This window comes from Leopardus geoffroyi, chromosome E1 (assembly GCF_018350155.1).
Source record: "Leopardus geoffroyi isolate Oge1 chromosome E1, O.geoffroyi_Oge1_pat1.0, whole genome shotgun sequence".
NCBI classification, from domain to species: Eukaryota; Metazoa; Chordata; class Mammalia; order Carnivora; family Felidae; genus Leopardus; species Leopardus geoffroyi.
In genome coordinates, this window is record NC_059330.1 from 1,002,112 (window position 1) to 1,011,684 (window position 9,573).

The 9,573-nt window shown below is 60.3% G+C and overlaps 1 long non-coding RNA gene across 1 annotated transcript; it reads left to right on the top strand.

The window, feature by feature from the left end:
* The first annotated feature begins 3,682 nt into the window (after window positions 1–3,682).
* On the top strand, window positions 3,683–8,000 carry LOC123602971. The gene is made up of 2 exons (XR_006714652.1): window positions 3,683–5,946; window positions 6,223–8,000. It is a non-coding gene; the product is annotated as an uncharacterized LOC123602971 (long non-coding RNA).
* Window positions 8,001–9,573: the final 1,573 nt, after the last annotated feature.

Sequence of the window (9,573 nt, forward strand, 5' to 3'; positions counted from 1 at the left end):
GTCTGCACTCCCTTCAGGGAAGGAGCGGGCAGGGGGGACTCTGAAGGAGTTGGACGACTCGGGGCAGGGGGCCCGGCTCCAGGAAGAGTGGGCAGCCGGTGCACAAGGGTCGGGAGTTCAAACGAGGCACGTCCCCGGTTTGCCCGGAGCCACGAGGCAGAGTCTGGGGAAACCGCCCGGCAGGAACGGGGACGTTGGAAGTGCTGGGGCGGCTTGTGACCCGCTGGCGTTTGGGTTTCAGGAAGAGGGTTCTGTGTGGGGGCAGAGGAGGGGCGGGAGGATGCGGGGGGCCATGCCAGAGGCTTCCTGCAGGTTCTGCCCTGTTACCCACGCGTCCTAACGCCCCGGAGACCGGCGTGGGCTTTGGGCCATTTCTGCAGCAGGCGGGTCGCTAGATATTTTTTTTGTTCGTTTGTTTTGAGGGAGAGAGCACGCGCACTTGAGCGTGAGCGGGGGAGGGGCAGAGAGAGAGGGAGACGCAGAATCCGAAGCAGGTTCCAGGCTCCGAGCTGTCCGCACAGAGCCCGACGCGGGGCTCGAACTCACAAACCGCGAGATCGTGACCTGAGCTGAAGTCGGACGCCCAACCGACCGAGCCACCCAAGTGCCCCTTTTGTGGTGGTTTTCGAATGTGGCCACAAACCCTTCACAGTAGACTGAATCCCCTCCAGGGCAGGCCAGCCACGGTGACTCGTGATGAACAGAATGTGCCACTTTCAAAACCAGGTGGGAGGGGGTGGTGCCCCCTCCCCAGTCACCTGCTCCAGCGGAAGCCGCGGGCACTCACACGGCCCAAATCCTTCTGCCTCGAGCCCGGGGTTGGGGGGAGTTTGTGTTGGGGGGGGAAGGAGCTGAAGCCCCAGCCAGCAGCTCGGAACCCTGGAAACGGATCCTGCAGCCCTAGCCGAGCCTTCAGATGACACGGCCCCGGCTGACATTGTGACAGACCCCCAAGCCCCTCCTGAGCCCCCGGCCCACAGACACGGAGGCAACAGGGGCTTCTGGCTTTGGGCGGGCGATGCTCTGGGCAATAGATAAAGTACTCCATCTGGGGTCCAGACCCAAGCTCCGTCACACGCAGCTGGAATGATTTTAGGCCTCGTTTTCTCAACACGCAGCCCAGGGGCGATCCGACGATCGTACAAGATGAAATATTCAGGACGTTCCCTCCTCCACCTGCCAGGCAGCAGCAAGGACGGTCAAACCCCTGCCCAGTCAGGTGCACAGGACGTCATCGCAAGTGCAGCTGACCACGGGCGCCCCGTCTGGCCCGGAGGGCACGAGTGCATCTTTGGAAGGTGGACGGGGCGTTAAAGTCGCCACGGCCGCCGGGGTCTGCATCCCGCCTCCCGGCTGCCGACGGCCCCCTGGAGTCCCGGGACGGACGGGAGGGGCAGACGTGCGACCTCAGAGTGACCACTGCAGTGACCTTCGGGGCTGATCAGCCGTCACATGACAGCCCGTGTCCTGTAAGTGGGAGAGAGGAGCTCCCTTTGGGATTTTATCCCGTGGTTCCCTCTTCTGGTGGCCTCTGGGGAGCAGGTGCCCCCGATGCAGGGACCAGGATGTGGGCTCATCCAACGTCCTGCCTTCAACCCTCCCCGGTGACAGGGAAGCCCAAACGTGCGAAGAATTTGGAAGAGGCCACCGGGGGTGAAGTAATCGTTACAAAGGCGTCTTAACCTCTCTGGTCCATCAGCTTCGCCTCCGAATTTATCCCAATTTCCTCCGAATATTTCCTTTTAAAAGCATAGGCCACCGTGCAAATAAATGGCAGATGTCTAGCTGAGCCGCGTCAAGAGTTCTGTCCACACGATGTGAAAGTAAACTGAGGCAGGCCCCAGACTCCAAGGAATGTGGTTCTGGGGAGAGTCTGGGGTACTCGAGGGGGGCAGCAAGCCCTCCTGGTGGCCGCCACGGAGCCAGTGGGCCCCCGGGCCTCGTCGAGGACGCGAGATCCTGCAGAGAGGCCAGCGCGCACGGCTTGGGCACCGCAGGGCCATCCAGACAGGCAGCTGCCCGCTACGGGCAGGGCAGGGCCTGGTCTTTGCACCCCTCGGTGTGCATCAGAAGAGCTATTTAGAGCTGATCGATTTTCGGTAGAGTCAGAAAGCCCTTTTCAAAGATTGACTTCGGGAAATTCTGTTGCTAGAGCCTAGGGTTTGGAGTCTGGGCCTTTGCTGTAGACAGAATGTCTGTGTCCCTCCCCGCAAAGCTCCTAGGTGGAAACCCAGTCCCCAGCCTGCCAGCATTAGGAGGCGGGGCCTGTGGGAGGCCGGTAGGTCGTGGGGGTGATGCCCTGGTGGAGGGGGTCAGTGGCCTCATAGGAGACCCCGCCCCGTCTGCCCTGCGAGGACACAGCGAGAAGATGGCCGTCCGGGAGCCAGAGGGAGCGTCCTCGCCAGGCACTGCCCCTGCCACCCCCGGATATCTGTCTGTGAGCCCCAGCCCGAGGCTCTGGGGTCACAGCGGCCCGAGCAGACGGGCAAAACCTTCCTCCGTCGGCTTCCTACATGCGGCGTCGCCCCAGCTCAGCCAACGGGAGGCCAGAGACCGGCTGTACCTGCCTCAGCGTCCTTGTCGTCACGTCACTTCTGTCGCCAAAGCGAGAGGCCGCAGGGACCGCGCGTCCCCCGCTCCTGACTCTGTCGAAGTGGGCGTTTATAGACGCAGACGCGTGGAAAACGGTTTCTGCCGAGCAGATCGTGGCAGCCCCTGCTGGACTCAAGGGTGACGCTGGCTGGTCCAGGGGACTTTCATCCGGTCGCGTGCCCAGAAGTTTTACCGTGAGGCCGGAGGTATTACGTGAACGTTTTGTGTGTGCGACCCAGATACACCGAAAACAATTTCATACGATTTTAAACCGATGTGCGAGGGCCACGGAATTGCCCACACGTACCGAGAACACGCACTTGTTTCCTTCCTTACGACGGATCTAACCTTCCTCGCTGCCCTGTGTCTCTCCTGCTAAGGGAAGGGAGGAGCAGGGGGACGGACAGACGTGAAACTCTCCAATCGATACCGTCTGGGTCCCTGACGGTTTGGTGCTCCCTGCTTTCCAAAACAATCTTCCATCCGAGATTTCCTCCGTCCGCCCCTGCTTCCGTCTGAGGAGCTGTCTGAGGGGTTGCGTGACCGTTGGCTGAGCGAAGGGGGCGTTGGGCCTAACAGGGTCCTGTGGGTCGTCGCCCCCTGGTCTTTGGGGAGCCACGCTGGCACCTCCCTGCAGTCCGGGGTCCCCCTGGATGCGCCCAGTGGGTCTGCACCCTGGTCCCATCACTCGCGTGTCCTCTCCAGCTGCAGAACTTCCCACTCGATGCATGGCACATGCAGACTGTGGGTACCGGGGACGCCGGGGGGGGGGGGTCGCTCCTGGGCCGGGCTCACCCTCCGCCAGGGCGCCCCGTTCCCGTTCCGTGGCGGCCTGCCTCCCAGCCAGAGGCCAGGCTGCTCCTTCAGAACGGCAGCCCCTAGAGCACCTGGGTGGCTCAGTCGGTTAAGCGTCCGACTTCAGCTCAAGTCATGATCTCGCGGTTCGTGGGTTCGAGCCCCGCGCCGGGCTCTGTGCTGACGGCTTGGAGCCTGGAGCCCGCTTCGGGTTCTGTGTCCCCCCCTTTGTCCGGCTCCCCCCCCCCGCCCCCGCTCATGCTCTGTCTCTCTCTCGCTCTCAAAAATAAATATACATAAAAAATTTTTAAAAACCTGCAGCCCCTGACTGTGCCCAGGGAAGCATGGATGTCTCCACGTGCCTTGGCAACAACGTTACCATTGTTTTCAGCTCCCCCCAAAAGGGACACGCGCCCACGTGCTTTTATATGAGCAACGAGGTTTTGAGTCATGATTTCTAAACAGGCCGAGCACCGTCCGCAAAGCCCCTGTCAGCGGGTACCGCGAGCTTCCTTCCCACGCACCTGTCGCCAGCGCCCCCGCCCCCGAGGCCTGCAGAGCACTCCGTCCGTCTGTCCGTCCCTCCTTACGCCTTCATCAGCAGGTTTCTGCAACTGGAAATTAGCTTTGCTTCTCAAGCCCAAACAGCGTAAAGCCCGAGCCTCTCAGAAAAGACGAGGAGGAGGCTGCTGCTGTCCCCCAGACGCTCTTCGACAAGCCTCAAAACTCAGCCCCCCAAGATCGCCCTCCTTTCCACCCCACGCATGACACTATCAGAGGGGCCATCCTCCTCCCGTCCTCAGAAGCCGTCACGCCGAGCCATGAGGACACAGGGTGAGGATCGCTCCGGAGGACCCGGGCCCCGTTCCCTCCCACCTCGGAGTCTAGGATGCCCTCGCCCCGGGTCAACAAAGGCAGTGCTGTTTGCTCAGGGGCGGGAGCAGCCTGGGAAGTTAATCCAGCAGCTGGGACCCTAAAAGTATCATTTTCCTCTCGTATCGGACGCTCTTTCAGCCGAAAGTAATCCATCTCTCCCCGAAGTGACAGGTGGCCAGAGCACTCTCTTTCAGCAAGCCCACACAGGGCACAAGGAGCCCCCCGCACAGAAGGAAGGAATTAGTCAAATGCAACAGTTGGGACCTAATTCCTTAGCAGCCAGACGGGAATCAGAAAGGGAGGCTCAGGATTTTTGAACACTCTCTTTCACGGCTTCCGGAAAACGTTATCGCCGGTCGCGTCTATTGCTTTCGCTTGCGGGTGACAGAAAGCCCAGAATAAACTCGCGAAGACGAAAGACAGAAAAGTCACCGCCACAGAACTGAAGAACGTGAGCGTCAGGCATGGGCTGATCCAGGGGTCAAACGACATCACCACGGACAGGGACCTCTCTCGCTGTCTGGGTTCCGCCCCCTCTGTCTTGACGCCTTTCTTACTTGGCTTCTTCCCTCGTGGCTGCAACATGAGCGCCCGAAGCTTCCGGGCCTGTGTCTAGGTTTGAGTCCAGCGGGCGGGGGGACGGGGGGCATCTCTGTCCTACATCACAGCAGAACTGTGATGGCTTCTCCAACCGGACTCGCTTCGTCAGGAGACGGCCGCGAGCCAACCTTCCGCTCCTGGAGAAGGCAGCGGGGCGGCTGGCTCAAGCCCGGGTCGTACGCCCCCACCCGGTGCGTGGAAGGGACCGACAGAGGGACAGTTCACAAATGCACCCACAGCTGTTGCCCGGGACCCAGGAAGCAGCAGGTGCAGGAGAGGAAACAGCCTCCGTCCTTTCTGAGCAGCGCTGTTTAAGGAGCTCGGGCTGGGTGCACGGCTGTCCACGTGCCACATCGCCTTTACCCTGTCACCACCACCGCCCTATCGTACAGATCCCCAAACCGAGCACGGGCACAGCCCCAAATCCTGGCCCACGCCGCACAGCTCGCGTGTGGTGAAGGCGGGGGATTCGAAGCCGGGGCTCCAAGCCCGGGTCTCTCGGGGCTCCTGGAGCCCCACCGTGGACACCCTCAGACGCCCCCCGTGGGACCCGCCACAGGGTCCGCCGTGCCCACCGCGTACTCCAGCCGTCACCGTTACGCGGCAATGCATTTTTGACTTTCGGTTAATGAGTTTCGTCTGGGTTTCCCGTCACTCGAAATGGAACGTGACCTATCGGATTCGGCAGTGGCTGCACCGAATCGCCGAGAACAGAGCCCCTCCCGCAAAGAGCGAGCAGTCTTTCCTGGTATCGCCACCCCTCCAGCTCTGGACACTTCAGCAGGGTCAAACTCATCTTAAGAAGTAAGCATTTATTTTCCAAGGAAACCAGGCCCACCCCATCCCCGGGGCCTTCCCGCCGGTCACAGCACAGACTTTCCCCTCGCCTTCCTTCCTGTGCGGAGCCAGGAAGCTTCTTATCTTATCTGAACCAGAGGTGGCCCCTGCAGGAGTCGTTTTCGGACAGAAGCTTTTGAGGAACCCCGACCTGGGGTCCCCGAGAATCTAGGAGCTTCAAAGCACACCCAGGTGGCCGCGGGGAGCCAGGGAGATCAATATGGGAGCAAAGAGATAAGCTTGCAGGTGAGTTGGGGGGGGGACAGGGGGGACAGGTGACAGCCAGCATGGTTGACAAAGCCAAGCAGAGATGCTGGAATTCAGCGGTTCCGGCTGTGGCTGAACGAGCAGGAGAACCCGCCCCCACACGGCCAAGCTTCTGGACGCTCAGCCGCCGAGGTCACAGGGGACCCAGGCTCTCAGCACAGAGCCGGACACGGGGCTGGAACTCACGGACCAGGAGATCATGATTTGGGCTGACTGAGCCACCCAAGTGCCCTCATTGCTTCCTCTTTCATACAGATGCCTGGAGCCCCCATTCATCTCTGGCAACATAGTTTAAACACCTTGCAACTGGGACCCATCCGAGGAAATACATTGTTTCCACATCTGGAGGGGCGGAAACAGCACGTAACTACCGCTGCCTGGAAGGTTTTGTTTTGTGTTAACGCTGGTCGTGATCTGCTCAGAGCTCACGCAGGTGGGAAAACGCTTGTTTGGGATATTAATTTGTAAACGCTCTTTTCTGTTTCTTGCCCTTTCCATTTCAAGTCCGTCACCCGGTTTTCTGCAGCTCCTTGCCTCGGGGATTTTTTGAAGGGATTTTTTGAAGGGCAGAATGCAGACGTTACAGGATATTCCAGACTTTGTTCGAAACCTAAACTGTTTGATGAGGTTAGGCTTGATGTCCCCAGGGGGACAGGAAGAAAGGGCCTCAGAGGGTGACAGGAGGTTAGAAGCCAATTTCTGCAGGGCTGGAAATAGGGGAAGAGTCATAGGTCCGGGAGCTGCACCCCGTTTGCTGGCCGTGTCCCGGGAAGGGGGCAGGACCCCAGGGCGGGGGCGGCTGCGGGGCATCTCTGCAGGCTGAACCCTACAGGCTCCCAGCTGAGGCAGAGAACAGAAAGCCTGTGGACCCCTTCCACCCTCGAAGCAGTCAAGGAGCTGGGGGTGAGGGTGAGGTGCCGTCAACAAGGAGGCCGCTTTCCCGCCATCTTGATGGCGAGCACCTCTGGTGGGACTTAAGTCATTTTAGAACAGAACTAAAGGGCGCCCCTGGGTGGCTGGGTCCAGTGCAGTGGCCACATTCAGTATTTTTAAAGTCTAGAATCTTCCTCGGGTTCCGTCTTGGCCCTTCTGCCTCGTCCTCTGCCACCTGTGAGCCCTCCAGTGCGGGTAACTGCCACCCCTACGTCTTACGTACGGTAACGAGGAGAGAACGTCGTCCTAACGGAAAACAAAGCAATTCAGGTAAAGGCCTCTGTTTCAGCCCTCATCACGCGGCACAGCCCACACCGTACGTGTCTCCCTCGGCCACTAAAACCTACAGGCATCACGGGTGGAAAGCGGGGCCACGTTATGAAAGAGGGTCCTTGGCGGGCTCCCCTTCCTTGCCGGACACGGGACATCGGCACAGAACATCTTCCACGTCCTGTGAGACGGTGTGGCTTGGCACTGGTGGGTTTTGGAAGGCGTTATTTACCGCTCTCCTTGTTCCCAGACGGCATGAGGAGACACTGCTCCCACGTCTCCACGTGTAGTCTGAAGACAGGCGTGATCGCTGGGTGACCTCTCCCCGCGTGTCTGTAGAGTAACCGGTTCTGGAAGATATAGTCTCTCTCCGGGGCAGAGGGCAGATTCGATCGCTGTCCAGGGTAGTCACGAGACCTGCCCTCCGCGGTAGAGGTCGGCAGGTGTGCTTGTCGTGAAAGTTGGTCCTGAGTGTCCTAAGCTCGGATTCCTCGGCTGTGACACGAGCCCGCTGTGCGTGCAGCACCCACCCGGGCCCCTCGCGTCTTCCCACGAGTGCCGCCTACTGGTTGTAACATAGTCTCTTGTCTCTGATCCGGGACTCTCGTGTCTTCTCCGGCATCCACGAAACTGTAGCAAACCAAACTGCCGGCTTGCAGACAAGGCAAAACCTCAGGCCTTCCAGGCTCTTGGCAACCGGATGCTTCATGTCAGCGGCCATTGCTGGGAAGTGAGGCTCAGCCGTGACCTGCAGGGCTGAGCCTGTTCTTGGCCTCTGCCCTGGGGTTCACAGATCCCTCACCCAACACCTATTAAAGCAACTCTTTCAATACTGCTTCCCCTTGTGGGCTGCTGTCGGGAACACCTGACTCCGTGGCTAACTGAGCTGAGAATCCCCGGACCGCTCAGGCTGCATGGACCCCGGGCTCCCCGATCCGACAGGCAGCGTCCACCAAGTAGAGACCCCTATCTGTTTCTTACGAGAAGCCTAATCGTTTGCCAACGCTCCAAAACGTAGACATGTTTCCAACCGGGGCTTGTCCTATGCACCTGAGGGCAGCCTGATTTTCCAGACATTTCAAGCACCACGGGCTTTATCAGCCTTGAAGGCGCTGGCCCGCGATCACATGGCCCGTAGACGGCAGAGGTGGGTCTGAACCGTCCGTGCTGACAGTGAGTGATTTCCTCTCGTGGCCGCGCCCTCAGCATGCAGGACGTCTCGGTCTGTGCCAGGGGCGTGTTTTCTGTGCGTGGCTCCTGGGACCGTGTCTGCACGCGCCCCCCGCCCCCAGGGGCATCATCAGCCGCTTCTTCGTTAGCGGGGTACTAAGCATCTAGGGGTCACTGATGGTCCCGAGCGGTTTCACGGCAAATAAAGTACTAACCTCCTCCCGGCGGGAGCTCCCCCTGCCCTGAGGCCTCCACCCCTGCCCCCCCTCCCCGCACCGTGAGGCCGTGTCCATCCCACCGATTCCTCCCCCTTCCACGGGGACGCACAGAAGAAACACCAGGTCCGTCTCTCACCTCTGCCCTTCGCCTTCCTGGCCCGAGGCAGCCGTGCGCTGCGAGGGCGAATCCCCCTGCTGATAAATCTCTACATGGGACACCGGCCCCCACTTTGGGCTGAGCTGTGACCCTGGCCCCGGGGTGAAACTCAGCACTGTGCCCGGCTGGCATGGATCTGGGGTGACGGTATTATCCACCTTCTCACCGCAGCCCCCTAAGGTCAGCCGGCAGGCGGACGGGCAGAAGGGGCACTGGGAGGCACGAGGTGAGCCCCAGAGCCCGCGGGTCTCGCCTGCAGGCCGCCCTGGCCCCGCGGGCCCGGGCCTCAGTGTCTCAGGGTCTGTGCCAGGGCCTGGACCCAGCAGCAGGGGAGCGAGCCCCAGGCGGCCCAGGCATGGTCCCTGCCACCCCGGGTGGGGCAGGACCCTCCCAATCACATGAGGACAAAGCTAACGGAATGTTCTCAGAGCTTCTGACTGCCTCAACCCACTCAGGTCTTACCTGGGCAGACCCAGGGGGTTGACCTCGAGGCCCTGCCTGCCCCTTTGGGGTTCTTTTAAAAAAAGTTTTTTTAGGGGCGCCTGGGTGGCGCAGTCGGTTAAGCGTCCGACTTCAGCCAGGTCACGATCTCGCGGTCCGTGAGTTCGAGCCCCGCGTCAGGCTCTGGGCTGATGGCTCAGAGCCTGGAGCCTGTTTCCGATTCTGTGTCTCCCTCTCTCTCTGCCCCTCCCCCGTTCATGCTGTGTCTCTCTCTGTCCCAAAAATAAATAAACGTTGAAAAAAAAAAATTAAAAAAAGTTTTTTTAACGTTTATTTATTTTTGAGGGACAGAGACAGAGAGCGAGAGAGCACAAGCAGGGGAGGGGCAGTGAGAGAGGGAGGGAGACACAGAATCCG